The sequence below is a fragment of the Canis lupus genome, chromosome 22, assembly GCF_048164855.1.
Source record: "Canis lupus baileyi chromosome 22, mCanLup2.hap1, whole genome shotgun sequence".
In the NCBI taxonomy this organism is placed as follows: domain Eukaryota; kingdom Metazoa; phylum Chordata; class Mammalia; order Carnivora; family Canidae; genus Canis; species Canis lupus.
This window is the reverse complement of record NC_132859.1, coordinates 21345130-21365527: the sequence shown is the minus strand read 5'-3', so window position 1 is coordinate 21365527 and position 20398 is coordinate 21345130. Positions and strand designations below refer to the sequence as shown.

General features: G+C 41.4%; 1 pseudogene; it reads right to left on the bottom strand.

The window, feature by feature from the left end:
* Window positions 1–16580: 16580 nt before the first annotated feature.
* Window positions 16581–20079, bottom strand: LOC140614376 (large ribosomal subunit protein eL8 pseudogene; annotated as a pseudogene).
* Between the last annotated feature and the right edge of the window lie 319 nt (window positions 20080–20398).

Genomic DNA, 20398 nt, shown 5'->3' with positions numbered 1-20398 from the left:
CTACCCGCAGGCAACCACTGATCTGCTTTGTAGCTGGTAGGTGAAATTTTTCTTTTTTAGCGTTTTATATAAAATAGACTTGTAAAGTATATACTCCTCCAAGTATGATTTCTTTTAGAATGATGCTCTTGAGATTCATTGTGGATGTGTGTGTGTGTGTGTGTGTGTTTAGCAATAGTTTGTCCTTTTTTTATTATTAAGTAGTATCCTGTTGTGTGGATATGCCACATAAGTTTATCCACTCATTTGTCCATGGACATTTAGGATGTTTATAGTATTTGTCTATTATAAACAAAGGTGTTTTAAACTTGGGTGTACAAGTCTTTGTGTGCTTCTAGACCTTTTTTATTTTCTAATATAAACATATAAGGCTATTAGTTTTTCTCTCAGTACGCTCTAATTGCATTACGTAAATTTTGATATGTTTTGTATTCATTTTCATCCACTTTGAGATGTTGTCATGATTTCTTTGACCCACAGATTATTAAGAAGTTTTTTTCTTTAATTTCAAAATATCTGGGGATTTATTTTCTAGATATCTTTTTGTTGTTGACTTCTAATTTAATTTTGAGTGGGCAGCGAACATATAATCCAATATTTTTATATATTGATACTTGTTTTATGGCCCAGAATATGGTCTATCTTGGTCGATGTTCCCTCTGCATTTGAAAAGAATATGTGGTCTAGTGTTTTTGGTAGAGTGTTCTATAAATGTTAATAAGATCATGTTGGTTGATTATTGTTCAAATCTCTTATATACTAGCTGATTTTCTGTCTACTTGTTCCATAAATTAATGAGAGGAGTGTTGAAATATCCAACTATAATTATGGATAAAATCTATTTCTCTTTCCAGTTCCATTTTATGATTCATGCATTTTGAAGTTTTGTTGTTAGGTATATACATGTCTAGGATTGTCATGTCCTCTTGGTGAATCGACTCTTATCACAACGAAATATTCATCTTTATCTTTGGTAATATTCTTTTAATGAAAGTCTACTTTGTCTAATAAAGTATCTACTATCTAACAGTAGATACCTTCTTATAATTAGTGTTAGCATGGAATATCATTTTCTATAAGAGTTCTTTTTACTTTTAACTTTTCCTTTTCTGTGTCTTAGTGATTAAGGTGAGGTCCTTTAAAACATCATATCGTTGGGTCTGTTTGTTTTTTTTTTAAATTGAGTTCTACTTTGCTTTATCTCCACTTTTAGTTTTTAGCTAAGTGTCTTTGTTTTATTTTTAAATAAAATAACAATAGGTTTAAAACGTATGTGTACCTTTAGGGACACCTGGGTGGCTCAGCAGTTGAGCATCTGCCTTTGGCTCAGGGTGTGATCCCAAGGTCCAGGGATTGAGTCCCACGTCAGGCTCCCTGCATGCTTCTCCCTCTGCCTATGTCTCTGCCTCTCTCTGTGTGTCTCTTATGAATAAATAAATAAAATCTTTTAAAAGAGGTACGTGTACATTTAAATACTATTATATTACTTCTGTATATTATAGAACTTTACAATAACAATCCTTTGTTCTATTGTTATCACATATTTTACTTCTGTTATAAATCCCTGAATATAATGACATTATTTTTTTCTTTGAACAGATATCTTTTAAATACATTTTTAAAGGGAAAGATCTTACATATTTATTCACTCATTTACTGTATCTGACACATTCCCTTATGTAGGTACAAGATTCCATCAGAATATTTTTTCTTCAGTTTGAAAAAGTTCTATTCATATTTATAAAATTTTTCCATTTGTATTTGTAAGAAATATTATGTTGTAGAATAGGTCTGTTTATAATGAATTCTTTCAGCTTTTCTTGTCTGAAAACATCTTTACTTCATTTTCAGTTTTGAAGTATATTTTCACTTATAGAATTCTAGATTAATTTTTTTCCTTTCAGCATTTTATTTTTAAAGATTTATCTATTTATTTGAGAGAGAGGAAGAGAGAGAGAGAGAGAAGGGAGAGGAGAAAGCAGGGGCGGGGGGGGGGGGTGGAGAGAACAGACTCCTTGCTGAGCATAGAGCCCTACATGTGGCTCACTGAGATCATGACTGGAGCCAAAATCAAGAGTCAGAGGCTTAACCAACTAAACCACCCAGGAGAACCTCCTCTTAGCATTTTAAAGATGTCACTGCATTGTCTTCTTGCTTGCATTCTTTCTGAGGATAAATCTATGGTAATTCTCATTTTGGTTCCTTTATGTTGTATGTCTCTTTTTTCTCTATTTGCCTTTAAGTTTTTCTCCTTATCCTTGGTTTTCAGCAATGTACCCTCATGTAGTTTTATATGTGTATGCCCTTCTTGGGATTAGCTGAGTTTATTAGATATGTGGTTTGAAAATTTTATCAAATTTGGACACATTACAGGCATTATTTCCCCAAGTATTTTTCTGCTCCCCACACCCTTATGCGTATGCTCAACTACTTGACTTCTTTCCACAGCTCACTCATGGTTTCCATGATTCCAGGTTCTATTTTTTTTTTTTAATTTTTTTTCTCTATGTGTCAATTTAGAAAATTTCTATTGTTATATTGTCAAATTCATTTGCCTTTTATTCTGCTGTGTTTATTCTGCTGGTAATTCCATCCACTAAACTTTTCATTACAGATATTGTATTTTTTATTCCTGGAGTTTTTGTTTTCTTTTAGATCTTCTATTTCTTTTCTCTGTATTTCTGTTTACATTAACATATTTATAATACTGTTTTAAAACACCTATTTGTTTCAAAATCTCTATTATTGGAAAAAAATCTCTATTATTTCTGGGTATGTTTCTATTTGATTTTTTTTTTTTTGTCCTAGGTATGGGTCATGTTTCCCTGTATCTTTCTATGTCTAGTAATTTTTTATTGGGTTCTAGGCATTGTCATAGCTACCTTTTGAGTAAATGATTTCTGTTTTTCTCTTTAAACAAATACTGTACTTTGTTTTGGAACTGAGGATCTCGTAAGGAACTTAGGATCAGCTCAATTTTTTGAATGGTTGCTTTTAAACTGTTACGGCAAATCTTGTTAAGGGAGCTTTTACTTTGGATATATTTTAGCTCTACTATGAAAATGTAACCCTTCTAGGTTACTGAGTGCCCCAGTTGTCCACTGTGTCTGCTATCCTTGCAGACCCCTCCTCTCTGGCTGGATCCCTGCTATCTCACAGCTGTGTGTAAGCTTTGAAGATTGTTCTACACAGATTCCCAGTACTTCTTTGCATAGCCTCTTGTAGTTTTACACTGAGCATCTACAGAAGTTTGCAACAATAGACTCAAGGCAATCCCTGTGTGGATTTATGGAATTCTTTCTCTGCATAGTTCTTTCCTCTCCAGTACTCTGTCTCATGGATTCCAGCTGCTTCTGCCTCTCTGAACTCTGATCTTGGCTTAACTTGGCAAAATTTTAATGCTATGCTTGTGTTTTGTCTTCCATGCCACTGCCTGGAAAAGTGGCTCCTGGCAGAAAGCCAGGGCAATTGTAGGGCTTGATCATAGTCATGCTTTGCTTGTTGTCCAGTATTTGGAAACAGCTGTTTCATACATTTTGTCCAATTTTTTCATATTTTTATAGTGGGAAGACAAGTCTGGTATTGGTTACTCTATAATAACAAGAAGAGAAAGATTTTAAAAATTTTATTTATTTATTCATGAGAGAGAGAGAGAGAGAGAGAGAGAGAGGCAGAGACATAGGCAGAAGGAGAAGCAGGCTCCATGCAGGGAGCCCAATGTGGGACTCGATCCTGGGATTCTGGGATCATGCCCTGAGCTGAAGGCAAATGCTCAACCACTGAGCCACCCAGATGTCCCAGATTTTTTTTTTTTAAGATTACATTCTTGGCAGTAGTTACTCTAAATATTTTTCATACAGCCACATACCAAGAAACTTTGGGAACTGGAAAGGACTTTATAGAACCTGAGGTATAGAGACCTGACGGTGGTAGTAGAAGTGAAAGCAGAATGCCAGGAAAAGGACCTCAGTAGAAAATCTCACTGTTCAGGCTAGAACAATTATAATTTCTGGTATGTGGGCTGAGAATAGGATGGGAAAAAATTTGAGTCTTTTCTATTTAAACATTATTTGCTTCTTTTTGAAGTGGGGAACCCAATATGAGATGGACCAGGGCCTTTTCTTCTAAGAACTAGATCTCAACCTTGGCTACATATTAGAATATCAAGAGAGCTCTTACAAGTCCTAATGCTTAGGCTGTACTGAAAAAAATAAGTCAGTCTTTGGAGTGGGCCCAAGTATCTGTATTTTTTAAAGCTCCTTAGATAATTTCAGTGCGTTGCCAAGGTTGAAAACCACTGCTCCAATGTGCTGTACAGCTAGCGTGAGGGCTGTAGATCTTTCTCTTTGGGGAGCTGTATCGCTGTATCAGATGTGTATCTCACCTACTTATCAACAGCTTCTTTTATTTTCCCAAGCATCTTCTCTCCTTATACTTGTTCTGCTCAGAATCTCAGTTGGTGACAGTTCAATGTCTTCTGCTTACACATCCTGGCTACAATCCAATCCTCCTTTGGGGTGATGAAAAAGGCCCTGGAAATCTCTTCCTATTTACTGAGGAAGCATGGGCTTGTCTCCTGGGAACAGAAATTACAGCCTTTCTGGAAAGTGCTGTAGGTCAGAGCTCCCGTCCTGCCACCAACTTTCAGAGTGACATGGGTCAGTCACTTCTCTTGTATGTACCCAATTTCCTAACCTGTAAAATTAGGGAATCAAGCTGCATGATCTTCTATCTCTGACAATCTGGACAAGTGAAGGCAGCCTTGCATTCATTTGAGATGGCTCTAGAAGTAGGCTGTAAGACTTCTCCTCAGAGATGTGTGATGTCTGGTGGGTGTTGCCTCTGACCTCCCCTCCTGAGTGTGTCCAACTGTGAGAGGCAGGTTGCAAATGGAGAACTTTGGTGCTGAGATGTCAGGTGGCTTGTTAGATGTATAACAAAGTATGCAGTGGAATTAGACACTAGAATGGCCTTTCCTTTCTTTTCCTTTGAAACTGAGAAAAATGGCTATTTTGAAAGAGTTATGTTAGGGGCAGACTAAATGTCTGTTTTGAAAGAGACCACTCAGCACTCCTACTGGTGGCATGGGAAAAGAAAGACCTGCTCTCTCTGGGCTGAGGGTGTTGTATGCTACAGAGACTCCTGGGGATTTGGTCAGCCAGATGGACAGCCAGATGGAGGATGCTGCCAGAGGACCCTGTCCTTGAAGGTATCTGAGAACCAGGAGACACCGGAATCACTAGGGATTCTGTGGAAGGGCTGAGCCTGGGAGCTCTCTGAGGAAATACATGGAGCAGAAGTGGGAGAGATTCCTGCTCATGCAGTAATGGGCCAATGGGAGAGCTAGGTCTTCAGGCAGGGGCCCCTGGAGCAGTGCTCTGGCAGGGCTCAGCCCAGCCACTAGCAAGAGATACCTGCACAAGGACATTGGGTAGAAGGGATAGCACTGCTATGGCTGAGTGAGGAGGCTATCAGGAAGCTTGTCTCAGGCCTGGCTCCAGAGCCCACCAAAGGTGGCACCTTGATGCTTATAGAGAACAGACCTATAGATAGACCAGATTCCCTGCATTGAGAGGGCAAGGGCTGGGGTAGAAGAAGTGGTCCCTCTTTTAAACTAAAGGACTGCCAAGACTGGACACATGAGAGCTGCTCTTCATAGCATTTGCACTGCAGCACACAAGGATACTTCACAGAACCGGGCAAAGAGCTGATTACAAGAGCAAAATGTACAGGACTCATGCTTCTGGTATATTCAAGGAACTGCTACTGTGATTATCATCATTGCTAAAGATCCATCATGGGAATGTGTTCATGAGCTGTGGCCCAGTTTATACGGATCCTTCTGTTGATTTCTGCTTGGTAACTAGGGTACCATTTTCCAGGTCTATCCTTCACATTTGTGGGGCCCAGGCCAAGAGTGCAAAAAGAGGCCTACATATTTAAACATCATAAATTCAGCTAACAACCAATTTCATAGCCATGTGAATTATTTAATATTGCAAAATACTCCTTAGCCACCATACATATACAACTACTGTGAGTGCAGCACTAATTAATGACAGTATCTGGAAGCACACATTGGGACACAAAGAGAAGCGAGAAAGTGGATGCTCAGCACTACTGGGAAATTATATTCTGTTATGCAAGAATCTATTGTCTTCATGCTCTCTGAGAGGAAGGGTTGGGTAAGTCTGTAGTCTTTCTTGATCTAAGTATACTGCCTACCTCCTGTGCCTCACCTTCACAGCCATCAGCAATCACCTTTGTTTTGAGGCTACAGAGCAAAATGTTTGGAATAGTTTTTATTGGGCTCTCAGTGGTGTTCATATCAAGAAGTGGATGTTTAGGTCTTATGTTTGTAATGTGTAGGGCACTTGAAAGCATGGAGTCCCCTTGTTGGATTAACATTTTATTTAATTTTGGACCTTAGATACAGAGATTTTAGTTCAGCAAACTGCTCAGTTCATGATACAACATAACCTTCAGTGTATCCTTTTAACACTGGATGTTCACAGTTCAGGGTTAGTTTTTCAGAGAACTACCAAATTAGACTAAATGTACCACTAAGATGATGGTTTGCATCTATTTGAGAAATCCAACTTAAAATTAGTTTAAGATAGATTCAGTTTAACTCTTGGATTTTTAAAATCAAAACAGGTTTCAATTTTTTCTTTAATATCAGATAATAAATGATTGAGGATCAAAAGGATTGATACTGTGGATATAGATAAGTGTTTATAGAGATAGGTATCTGGGTCCCCATGAGGAGAATATAGGGGACCAAGGAAAAGGTGTTGGACTTGTGGGTTGGGCTGCCTATGTGTGAGGAGCATGTGGTACAGCTCATCCTGCATCCCCATCACTGGCTTGTCCACTGTGGCTATCCTTGCAGCCAGCCACTTTTTGTCTCCCTGGCCAGTACTCACAGGCCTTCCAATCCCTGTATTGCCTGCCCTCAGCTGTCCATTCAGCCACTATACCTGGCACCATTTGAGTCTTGATCAAGGTTTCTGGTGTTTCCTTAAACCCCCCAGGGGACTGTGTGTGCCCTGTGTGCCCACCTTCCCAGTCTCATCGCTACTGTCTTTCCTAGAGGCCAAGGCTCTGCTTGTGGAAACTCTTCCTCGGCTGTCAATCACAGTAGACACTGTGAGTGAGAGCACTACCAAAGCTGGACTTGGGTGACAGTTATGGTGGTGGTAGTAGGTGTGTGCAACTCACCTCCCCTACAGAAGGGAGCCAGTCTGTAGGAGCTTCCAGCTACAGTACTCTCAGGATCTGTGTCTGTGTTTGAGCCATGGCCACACTCTCCCAGGTGGCGACAACCAATGTTGTCAACTGTGTCCAAGAGGGGCATTAGGGCCTGACAATTTTAGTTCAATGCAAGACTTCTTTAAAGGCCAATCTTTGTTCTAGAGCTCCCAGTGGGTTGGCTAAGATTTTCTTGGGCCTGGATAGCTCCAAGGCTCTTCCTATTTAATTCTCCTTTGACCCATCACCTTTAGAAATACACTGTGGTCTGAAGGCTCTCCTTGCCAACTCCTGCTCATTCCTTCCTGTCCTCCATCATCATCTCCCCAAGTAAATCTCTTGCACTGCTAACTCCATCTTGCTGTCTGCTTCCTGGAGGACTAAACTGACATAACTTATGAGAAAGTCTGTGTTAGAAAGACCATGTGTAGCTTTTCAGCTGTTGGCAGAGAGGGGGAAAATGGTTTGAGGGTAGGGTGAGTCAACAGTGGCCTTCCCAGAGCCACTTGCCTAAAGAGCATGCCTTGAGCAGAAAATGAAATGGAGGAAAGGTGTGGACAGCCTTGGTTTCTGTGCTTTCCTGGATCTAGCCTCTTTTCTGTGCAGAGTATAAGAAGTTTGGGATTCAGGTCTGGTGCTTATCTCCTTCCTTTGCCATCTTCCCCATCACTTGTGGCTTTCACAGGTAGGGTCCAATAGGGAAGAAATAGGCATGGAGGCCGTCTTTTCATTTGAACTTTCCTACATGTAAGTTTATATCTGTTGTTAATTACTTGTGTAAGTATCTCTTAAATATTGTCTTTCTCTCTAGAATGTAAGCCCTACTAGCAAAGGGACTCTATTTCATTTTCAGTATTGAATCTCTAGAACCAAAAATAGTGTCTGAAACATAACAGCTACTGAATAATACTGGCTAATGAATACATGAGTGAATGAACAGAGGGCGGACCACATTCTTGTGCTTCCAGCAGCTAAAAAAGCAAACCAAGAAATAAAAGGTGTCTCAACAGTTTAGTGTTCGAGCCAAAAATTAGACCTCCCATGGCCACCTTTCTAATGAATATGGTCCCTGGGGTTTATCTATCCACTCCCTCACTCTGTCACTGAGCAATCCCTCTCGCCCAAATAGTGACCCCAGTCCTGGAGATGCCATTTCCATCCAGATGCTTTTTAAAAAATTCCTTTTAGGAGGACTATTTTCCCATGCCTGGTATCCAGAGTTTTCCAGTATGCTAAAGCCTCTAGCTGTGTTAGCCAATATGTTTGGGGTGCCCTGCAATTGCTCCCAACTCAGGGAAGCCTGTGAGATGACATTCCAAAGAGTACTCCTCCCACCTTCTTTCATTTAAATAATTACAAGTCTCTTCCTTCTGAAAGAAGTTCACCATGGGGCAAAGTCCTTTGGAAGGCGATCCAAGCCTGGCTTTGCTGATGTTCACGCAGCCTTTAAAAGCCATCCTTTTTCAATTTTATCAGGCATTGGACACACTAGCAAGTAATTATTTGTCTACACCAAGGGAAAAACAATAGCCAGGCTCAAGGGTTGAGTTTGACTCAAGACTCACTGGCTTTCACAGAGTAGAGGAAGGAGGACTCCATTTATGCTCATGTTCACCAAGGACCAAAGGAGAGACAAGGAATTGAAAAGGCAATAAATCCCAATGGCGAGTTGTCGCTGAGCAGTGGCTCCTTTAAAAAATAAACTCAGCTCCCTCTTACAGAGTATATTAGGTGTGCTCACCAGGGAGGCTGGGCTCTGGATGAAGTCCGGTGTTCCTTTCCTCCTTGGTCACCTCAGGACACTAAGCCAATTAAAGGGCAAGTTCCCATACCAGGGACAAGTCCTTTCAACAAAAGAATCTCTTTCTACTTCAGTCACTCACTTGCTCTGTCTTCCAGAAAACATTATATTATATAGGAGATCTCTCCAAAATCAGGGTGGCAAAGAGGAGGTTTACTCAACCATTTATTCATTCAACAAACTTTCATGACAGATGAACCATGTGCTTGGAATTGTAAGAGCTGAGGATGTGTCAATGGACAGAACAGACAAGATCCCTACTCTCACAGAACTTATGCTTTAATGGAAAGGAAGGACTATAAACAAGCTGCAAATCAATAAGTAAGACAATTTCCACTAGTAATGAGTTCTAAGAAGACAATGAAAGAGATCATGTGATACAGAGGATGGGTTCTCTTTAGGTAGGGATGTGTTGAGGATAGGGTTGCTAATTTGAATTAGTGGTCAGGAAAGAACTTACCAAGGATTTGCCATTTGAGCAATACTTGAACAACCCCAAGAAATTGGTCCTAGAGGTAGAGCTTTCTGGGTAGATGGAAAAATAAGAGCCAAGGTTCTAAGATGGGATGAACTGGGTGTGTTTGAAGAATCAAAAGAAAGTCCAAGTGACTGTAGTGTAATATCCTGGAGGAGGAGGTAGAGGTCAGAGAAGGAAAATATGGTGAAAATAACCAACCTGCCATAATAATAAAACCGTAGTGGTTTGTGCCCATTTCAATCTCTGGGCACCTGACACTAGTTGTGTCTTGATGCACTGATCACAGATTGGCAATAGGATGTGGGACCTGAGCTGACTTTAGTCACTTCCACAGCCACACAAACATGCAGGTATATCCAGAATCCTCCATTCCCACCAAACTTCTGGATGGCCTCTTCCATGTTTTACTCTTACCTTGGCCAAATCAAAGGAAGTGGCTTTGCAAACTCAGTATTCTGAACCAACTACAGAATTCCTACTTAAATAGTTCATGTTTTATGAGAGAGAAGTGTTCAGGTCTCAGTGTTTTCCAATGATTTCTCTGACTTTTGAATTAATTCTGTGGCTATGCAGCATTGAGCTACAGACCAAATCCAATTCAAATAATTAGCACCAGAGCACCTGATCAGGCCAGGGCTCTGCAGAGTTTTACAGTACCTCCACTCACTTTCCCTAGTGATTGTTCCAACTCTTAATGTCTGTTGACTATTAGACTTAGTAGAGTCATTTGAGATTCACACTTCCCACCCAGTGAAGGAATCTCACTGCCAACATCCTTGTCAGGCGGTCATCCATCCTGGACTGGATTGTTCCTCTAATGGAGGGTTCACCTTCATCTGAAGGAGTTGGTCCCTTTGTCGGACACCTTTAGTTATTTGCAAGTTCATCTACCTATTGAGTGGAAATTTATCTTCTAGTAACATTTACTTAGGGGATATTTGAAGAGAGTTATTTTGTAGTCTTAGAGTCTTATCATCTTAGAATTATATAACCAATTAATTCCTCACCTTTCTCCCTGATGAAGTTTCTGGATTATTCTAAGCTCTCAGATCTACTTGTATCAGTTAGGACTCCTTTGGTAACCAATGACAGCAAATTCATATCAAATTGACGTAAGACAAAAAGATAATTATTGGCTCACATAACTGAAAAATCCAAGAAAAGCTCCAGGACTGGTCCAGCATCTGTTCTCCCCATGTCTTAGACCACAGGCTCAGTTTTTCTTTGTGTTGGGGTCATTCTAGTGTTCCAAGGGGTGGCCTTTGGAACTCCAGGGTCTCAGCAGTTTACATATCATTACCTGATTGGCTGTTCCTGATCCCATTCCCATTGGTAACACAGGCGGTAGGGGTCAGAGGTACTAGAACAAATGTATTGACAATGAGGAAAGGTGTTCCTCCAGAAGAGAAGTGCAATACAGCTACCTAGGGGGGGAAAATGAATAGATTCTTGGAGGTAGAGCAATAGCTCTCCAACTGAACCACAGATTTAAATGCAACCAATATGTCCCACTTTATCTGCTTGGGGTACAATTAAGGTCATATCTTTTTTTGCAGTAACCTAGTTAAAGACCTCAGGTCTCCAATCTCAACTCATCTTTTCTCTCCTCCTGGGGTCTACCCTTCCAGAATAAACAGAGAAGTGTCCAAGTTGTTAATTTGTGTTTACTTGTGTGTTATCCTGCCTCATGGCGAAGTAGAATTCAGACCTATTCCAGAAGCCAGCAATCAGGCATCACAGTGGATGCCCTTGAGGTCCCTAGAGGCTCCTGTTCTGGTTCTGCTGCTGCTGTAGCCCTTACCACAAAGGGTGTCACCCTACTGGTCACAGGTGAAAATATGTGGCCACTGGGACTGAGTCTCCTCTTCAGGTGCTGCTCTGGCAGAGGCAGGGTTGGGGGGAGGTCCTCAGGTTGGAATGGAGGCTGACTGCCTATGCCATTCCCTTTGCATGCCCTGAGCCATGGGCTCAGCCAACAGGATCCTCAACAAAGTATGGCCTGGCTTCCAAGCTTGTACATGAACAATTCTTTAATGTTTGAGGGCTTTGAAGATGGAGAAGAATTAGTACTTTTATACTTTGTTTAATGGTTCATTTGTCAATGTTCCAAATTTCTCAAATGACTAACATTCCATTAACTTTAACTGCTCTATATTTCTCTGCATATCCACACAGCACTTACACAGTTATAAATCAAAACTCATTGACTCACAAATTAAATTGCCCCAGTCATTTTCCCACTGATGGAAAATACTTAATCCTCTAAACATTTGTCATATTCTAAATCATATTTTAAATCCATTATACCAGACTTTCTTAAATGCTTCAAATACATTAAGAAATAAAAACACTCCAAATATTGCAGTCATTATAAAACTGATTACTAGACTTTTATTAAAACCATTTACAAAAGTGCTAATACCTGGATTTATTTATTATTTTTATTCTTATCCTCATTCTTACTTTTATTCTAATTATTTCATAGAAACTCTCTTCCTAAGGTTTACAATGAAGAAAATGAAAATCACCCATGTTCCTAGCTTTCTCTTTATAGACTGCTTGAAACAAAGGTTGCTTCTAGCAAATTAAGCTTTAAACACAGTGAAGTCTGGAGCGCCTGGGTGGCTCAGTGGTTGAGCATCTGCCATTTGCTCAGGTCGTGATCCTGAGGTCCTGGGATCAAGTTCTGCCTCAGATTCCCCACAGGGAGCCTGCTTCTCTCTCTGCCTCTCTCTGAGTCTCTTATGAATAAATAAATAAAATTAAAAAAAATAAACACAGGGAAGTCTGATTTATTTCCACTGTTAATATAGGTTACACCTAGGGTGTGGCAGCAGGAGGAAAAAGAGGAGAAACTTTAATTTTTCCTGTATATACCTGTGTAACGTTGGAGTATTTTTTTAAATAATAAATTTATATTTTATTGGTGTTCAATTTGCCAACATACAGAATAACACCCAGTGCTCATCCCGTCAAGTGCCCCCCTCAGTGCCCGCCAACCAGTCACCCCACTCCCCGCCCTCCTCCCCTTCCACCACCCCTAGTTCGTTTTCCAGAGTTAGGAGTCTTCCATGTTCTGTCTAACATTGGAGTATTTTTTATCAAGTATTTACTACCTTTGTGATGATCAACACAGCTTTAAGAGCTCTGAATAACAAAAACTAAACTACTCGTAGCAAGCACTTTTGATACTTTTTGTACTCCCTTCTAGTCTTGTTTTTTTCCTCTGAGGAATCTCTGTTTCTTTTTGCAAAATAAGAACCACAACCCATATTTATTTATTTTTTCCCCTCATGTCACAAGTGCTTTCTTCATGTTATCAAATACTCTCTGGAAACATGGGACCCAGAACAGCTGCATGATACTCTATCGTGGGGACGCACCACAATTCACTGAGTCATCTTCCTACTGTTGGCAAAGAATCGCTTCACATCTGGGAAGTACGCGAAAGACCATTTCGTTTGACTTTCTTATTTTCCAGCTGAGAAAGCTGCATTCCCTGAAGCTAGCAATTTGTCCAAGCATGGCCAGCTGGTCAGAGGCTCAGCTGGGACCGGGCACTCCCAGACCCTGGCCTCCGCTCTTGCTGGCGTCACACGCTGCCTCCTGGGCCTCTGCAAGGCACTTTTTGGAACCTAACTGTAGGGCACTGCCTACATTCTTTCTAAATTACATTTTGTAATTTGGGGCTCATTATTCCTGCCTGTCGAGATCATTTTTTATCTTCTGTCATATAACCATTAGCTAATGGGGGACACTGTAGCCAACACAGAAATTGTGGCTTTCTTCTCTCATGATGTGCCTCCTAAGTCATCTCTGTGCCAACGAAGGGGAAATACTGTCATAACTTTTATCAGATAATTCCAATAGTCACCAGCAATTATAGGGAAGGGTGTTAATTAGCATACTTTGGTCCATGTTTCTCAGGGATCCCTTGGGTTCTGACATTCTGGGATCAGCATTCCAACGGATGCCTGGGCTTTGCCCAAGGGCCAGTGCTCACAGGATGGAAGAGGAATAATTATTGGGTGGGGAAAACAAGAAGAGAAGGGAACCAACATTGGTGACCGACTCTGGACCTAGCTCCGAGTACTGGGGTGTGGATGACAGAAACATCACGGGAGTGGGGAGATTGCTGTGATTTTGGAGGAAAGCAGGTGGATTAGGGGTATTTCCCTTTTACTCAGTGTTTCATCCTGAGGTTGTGTCATTAAACTCTACAGGGAGGAATGTGAATTTCCACTTTTTCCTTGAGACACATTCTGTCCAATTTTACAAATTTTATAAATGCATCTTTTAATTTAATTTAATTTTAATTGATATCAGTGTCTGCCATCACTAGAACAACTTTTTGAGTCATGTAATATGGATTTTTCCAGAATGCCATGTTCACTCTCACCTAAGTTATTTGAGGTACAGCTCCTTCAATATCTGTCTTTGGAAATGTTGTAGTTTGGGTTAACATTTTTCATTGTATTGCTTTTCAGAAAACACTAATTTCATACAAATGCGGTTGGCAGGTACCACAGAATGTGATGGTTTCTATTTATGGTTAATGTTAATCCATTGACCATATGGTAGTTTAAATTTCTGGTACAAATTCCTTTTGCATGGTGTTATAGCTCATTCCTGGACTGCTATAATTGTGTAATTTATTAATGTGAAAAATGGACTTTGAAATGTAATAGTCCAGAGCTAATATGGAGAGCTGGAGGGGAATTTAGTATGCTTAGAGAAGAGCCGTTACCATGGAAACTAATTCCTTTGAGTGAAGTCCCAGGTCCCTAGGCTGCAGGGTGGTTGTGTGGCTGGATGATGCAACCTGAGTCCAAGGCTCAGCTCTGACACAAATTTCCAGGTGCCACAGGCAAGTCCCAATCTCTTTGTTGTTTAACCTTCCCATCTGTGACTTGAAAAAGTCAGACTATTTCAGTGTTCACTAGACCTTGAAATACTAGTGACCAATAATATATTTGTTTAAAGTTTTTATTTTGGAATAATTTTAGATTTACCGAGAAGTTGTGACGATAGTAGAGTCGCCATATACCTATCACTCAGCTTCCTCTGATGTTAATCCCTTACATCACCGCAGCACATTTGTCCAAACTAAGAAACTGACATAGGTGTACTACTATGCACGAAGCTACAGAATTTCTTTGGATTTCCCTAGTTTTCCCACTAATATCCTTTTTCTGTTCCAGGTATCCAAGCCAGGATACTACATTGCATTTAGTTCTCATGTCTCCTTAGATTCCTCTAATCTATGACTATTTCTATCTTTGTTCATTATGACCTTGTCACTTTTACACAATACTGGCCACGTATATTATAGAATGTCTCAACTTGAAGTATTTTTAAAAAGCAAAACAAAATTGGAAGATTAGTCTAGGATTGGAAAAATTACACAAGTAAGGTGTATGAATGAAGTCTGTGTGTTGTGGGTGACAGAAAATTCTCCCTGAATTGTCCTGTCAAACAGGGAATTTATTGGCTCACATAACTATAAAGGCCAAGGGCGTACGTGGCTTCAGCATAACATTTGTTTCCAGTTCCACCTGCCTCTTGGCTTGGTTCTTCTCTCCTCTGAATATTCATGTCATTCTCAAATATGCACTCACCGCAAAATCAATTACAAGATGGTTTCCAGCAGCCCACATGGCTCTATCCAACCCGTGCGTGTGTGTGTGTGTGTGTGTGTGTGTGTGTGTGATACTCCCCTCTGCTCCACATTCACAACTAAGCCCTCAAAGGTCCTGATTTTACCATCTACACATCCCTGAACCTGTGAGAAAAGATAATCACCTTCTGCTTCTGATATGAGGATCTGTTGCCCAGAGTTTGTGGCCACTGTCTTATGACCATGAAGGGAGCAAGCTGACAGCTGAGGAGGACACAAGGGCCTTAAAGATGGATAAGAACCTGGGTTCTGGATGATGTCATTTAGTTGTGAAATTAATCAGCCCTAGATCTGGGTTGGTTGTAGGAAATAATAAATTCCCTTGTTGCTTAAGCTTCTGTTAGTTGAGTTTCATTTTACTTGCAAGCCAAAGCATCCTAAATGATATAATGAAATTGCAGATTTCCTTGTTGGATACAGAATATTACCTGGATACAGGTTTGCTTGTTTGGCTTCTCTATTTGACAGAATAATACAAACTGGACTTCAACATTTTCTGGCCCATAGTTTTCATTAGAATTATTGTTGAAAACTCCAGCTTCACATAGGCATCTTGGCAAAAACAGAAGTGATATTCATCAATTTCACACAATATAGGGTATTTGAGTAGTAGGGCCAATGTTTCTGGTTGCTTCTTCCCATGAAGGCAAGAAGCAAGCTGTGGGGACAGGCCAGGGAGGGGGCAGGAAGGGGTCTTCAGGGTGCTCCTCACTCAGAGCACCTCTAGTACATAGGCTTCTGCTCACCCAGTGGGCACAATGTGAAGTTGGTCAGAAAGGGACACCTTGTCTGGAGAAAACTTTCTCATGAAAAACATTTGGGCATCTGGGCTGAGGTGACTTCTCTAAGGCCTTTTCAACTAGGGCTAGCACTGCATGATGTGATGGTGGGGATGCCTCCATGCCAACAGCAAGGGACTCTTTCTCTCAGTTTAATAATCACTAAAGTAACGAGCATTTGAATAATAAAGATTTTTTAAATAAATATTTTTATAAAAGAATAAAATAGTTTTTTAAATAAAAGGATAAAAGTGATTTTTAAAAAGGTTTGAAGGCCTCCAGGGTGGCTCAGTCGATTAAGCATCTTCCTTTATCTCAGGTCATGATCCTAGGGTCCTGGAATGGAGCCCCGTATTGGGGGGCAGGGGTTCCTGCTCAGTGAGGAGTCTTCTTTTCCCTCTCCCTCTGCCGCTCGCCTGCTTGTGGTCTCTGGCGCGCGCTCTCTCTCTCTGTCAGATAAATAAACAAAATCTTTAAAAAAATAAAAAAATAAAAAAGGTTTGAATTGGCTTTTAAAAATCACTGAAATTAAAAAAAAAAAAAAAAAAGGAAGAAGAAGAATGTAATTGGTGAGAGAACAAACACCAGCCCATGGTTTCCCTTTAAAGAGTAATGTTTTCAAGAGCTAAAGGACTGACAATTTGAAAATGCACTGGCGTCTCTCCTCATTACGCCCTATGTACATTCACTTCTTTTTTGAAAGAGAACTTTTAATTGCTTTATGTACAGAAAACTCAACAGTGTACACTTAGCCCAGTTTGGTGGCCAGTTCTTTAGCCTTTGCCTTTTTGACCTTGGCAATGCAAGCCACCGACTTTGGACGGAGGATGATGCTTCCCCAGTGACAGCAGATCTCCTCACATCTGTCGTCATTGGTCCTGACATCTCCCACCTGCTTAGCCAGAGCTCCTTTGTCTTCCGAGTTAACTCGTGTGAAGGCGACAGTGGTCCAGGTCTTCCTATGGGCCAGATGCGCCAGCCCGGCCCTCCCCTGATAATGTAGCAGGAAACCCCATCTGATGACACAGGGCAGGGAGGAGGACAACCAGCTCCATGGGACCTACATCATGTGTGATCACTACCAGCTGAGCCTTCTTGTTTTTCACTAAGGTGGTGACAGTATTAACCCCAGCTTGAAGGACAGGAGGCCTCTGAGTGGGGACATCCCCTTTGCTAGCAGCTTTTTTTTTCATCCAGAGCCAACAATCTCTGCTGCTTCTCTTGCTTTGTCTCTGGTTTGTATCTGTGGGTCAGCTTAAGCAGTTGAGTAGCTGTTTGGCAGTCAGAGGCCTGGGTGAACTGGTTAATCACAGGAGGCACTTTTATTTATTTATTTATTTTTAAGAATTTATTTATTTATTCATGAGAAACCCAGAGGGAGAGGCAGAGACATAGGACGGGGGGGAAGCAGGTTCCCTGCAGGGACCCCAGTGCAGGACTTGATCCTGGGACCCCGGGATCACGACCTGAGGCAAAGACAGACGTTCAACCACTGAGCCACCCAGGTGCCCCTGCAGGAGACACTTTTAGACGTTTATAGTGAATAGCTCTTTGCGACAGCAGCCTGATGTAACGAGGCCATTTAACAAGGCAGGTGAGTTCCCTTTTGGGCTGGATGTCCTGTCTGATGCCAGAATTCTTGGCCTTCCCTCAAACAGAGGATTGATCACCTTCTTGGCTTCCTGATTCTTCATGACAGCAGGGGCCAGGGCCACCTTCTTCCCCTTAGCCTTCTTTCCTTCTGGCACATGGATGGCTGGAGGAGAGAGCTGCACTCATTTCTTTAATGATGTATATGCATAGTTGCTTCTTGCCCCTCTAGCTTTTTAAAATGAAAACAATTTCTACTCTGTCCTTCCCTCCCACACACACTTTCTCACGAGCAGATACATACTTACATGAATACTCTCAGACGTCCTGTGGATCTGCATATTTTAGGCATGTACATGAAGCCATTTATAAGGGTTTAATCCATGAATCATAAACAGAAGATTCTCATTAGGAATGAGCAGTGGCCTCCTTAAGCTTGCATAGTACTTATAGTATTTGAAGGTGGAAAACTCTCAACATTTTATAGAAGGCTCATCAATACACAGTGGACTCTGCATTTTGATATTAGACATTCAGAAATGGTATTCAGTCCAAGCAAGAGGCAATAAGAGTCTGACATGATAGCAGCACTGTATTCAGGGCCTGCCATAGAGCAAGCTGTCAAAAACATTTGCTGAGAAAAAAAATGACACGTTCCCTCCCATTTTTTATGACTGAATGAGAGAAACAGTTATTCAGGATAAAAAGTCACAAAGCAGAGCTTTAGGGAGAATCGGTGACTTTGGTATAAACAGCAGATATTCCTGGATTAAGTGCTGAAACCATTTTTAAGTTACTCTGTAAACTTCAACAGGGCTTTGGACAGCCTCATGTGGATTTGTTATTTTTCAGCAAATGAAACTTCTTTTTTAGTGTGAACCTGGCTCTGTTTCCTGAGCCCATTTTTCGGGGATTGCAGTTGTTCTCAGCAGCCCACATAAAGCCCTCAAGGGCCTGGGAGCTCACTCCATGGCTGAGGCTTACACTTTCCCTCTTCACTCTCAAATTAGTTTTACTGAAACCCTATCTTTATGTGGGTCAGGGCTTCCTTTTTCCTTAAAACTTCTTTTTTCACTTTAAAAACAAACAAACACAAAAAAACACTCCTATTTCCAGAAATTCCTTGCACTTCTTATTTCCTGTTGGCTTATTCAGAGGCATTTTTTGCTAATGAAATTTCAAGATGATTTCTTGAAACCGTTATAGAGTTATATAACTTTGCTGATTTAAAACTATCTTCTTTGCTAAATTCTTAACCGTTGAGTCTCTTTCTCTTTTCAGAGCAGAGGTTCCCTCTTAACTAATCATGGTTGTAAGAGCAAAACTAAAATGGATTGTCTTGCCAGGTGGATCTCAGTATTGCAGGGTGCCAATCCATCCTGACATTTCCCCTCCTCACCCATCCTGAACCCTCCAGTCTGATCCCAGACTTAACAGCCCTCTGTTCCATAACAATTATTATTACCACCTCCTGTTTTAATCCTGCTAATTGATACTATTTCACCTGAACCCCACTATGGACTCTGAGGGTCTACTATGGGCTTGTTTGGGGGCTTCTGGGACGTACTGTCAAGAAGAGAGCCTTGTACTGGCTATGGAGCCCAGTCTTTGATTCTACCTTGGTTTCCCCACCTGTAAAGCAAAGAGCCTGCAGTGGATGTTTTTATGGTTCCTTTACTCTCAAGGCCCTGATCTGTCCAGGCATGATGCCAGCCATTCTAACTACCTCAGAGAAGAAAATTCTAGACTTCATGGTTCTTTAATTTTTCAGCCCACTAACTCTATAAAAATTTCTTCCTTCCATCATATAAATCTTTTTCCATTCAGTCAAGGCCCGCTTCTGCAGCTACATGGATGCGTGGCGTTTATTTGCACACAGGTAGGTGTAGATGCTTTCCTTCTCTGCTTCATCAATGCTGATGACCACAATTACTCATTTGTTTCCAGAATAAAGATGACAGGTATAATGGCATGGTGCAGGGAAGATGGGCTTAGGCTGGGGAAGAAAGCTCCTCTGCTTCTGGATAATCTTGGCTTTCTGCATTTCGTTTCCCCCTCTGTAAGGGAGGATCTGGCCCCGCTGGCTGCAGGGTTGTTTTGAGGATGCATTGAGAGGATGCACTGAAATGCCCACAGTGGGTGGATGTCCTCAAGATCCGTGATTACACTGGCTTGAGGAGGACAGGGATCTGGCTGTGCATGGAGACCCCTCAGGAGTAGCTTTTACCCCATGGAATCCTTGGTGGAATGAGGTGGGTTATAAACAAATGAAAAGGATAAAGTGGGAATAGAGCCTCTGAGAGACTCCCTGTGGAGTCCCTGTGACTCTGTGGGGGTCCTGTGCAGGGAGCACTTATCCAGAACACCGTGGCTCGCTCCTGTGCCTTCTCCATCCTTGGGTTAAAAACAAAAACTTTCCCAAACTTTCCCATTCCTCCCTGGCCTGGCTGCGAATGCTGAAATTCCATCCCGTGTTTGTTGTCACCCGCGGGCCCGTTTCCATGGTTACCCAGATTCCAGGCGCTGGCCCAGGGCCCACCACAACCCATCCCTCAAAGTCTCCTTGGCAGAGGACAAACATTCCTCCTCACTGTGACCGCGGGAGCCGAGAGAGGCGCACTCCACCGCCTCTCCACAGATCCGTCCCAGCCCTGTTCCTGTGGGATGTGCATGTTCTAGGTGGTTCTGTTCAGCCTCAGTTTTGGGGTTGTGAGCACAACATAACGATTTCCTCCATTTCTCTTTTCCTCATTTAAGCTGAGGAATTACTTTCTTGTACCAAACATTATACCCTTGGCAAAGACTCCAGATGGTTCTCATTA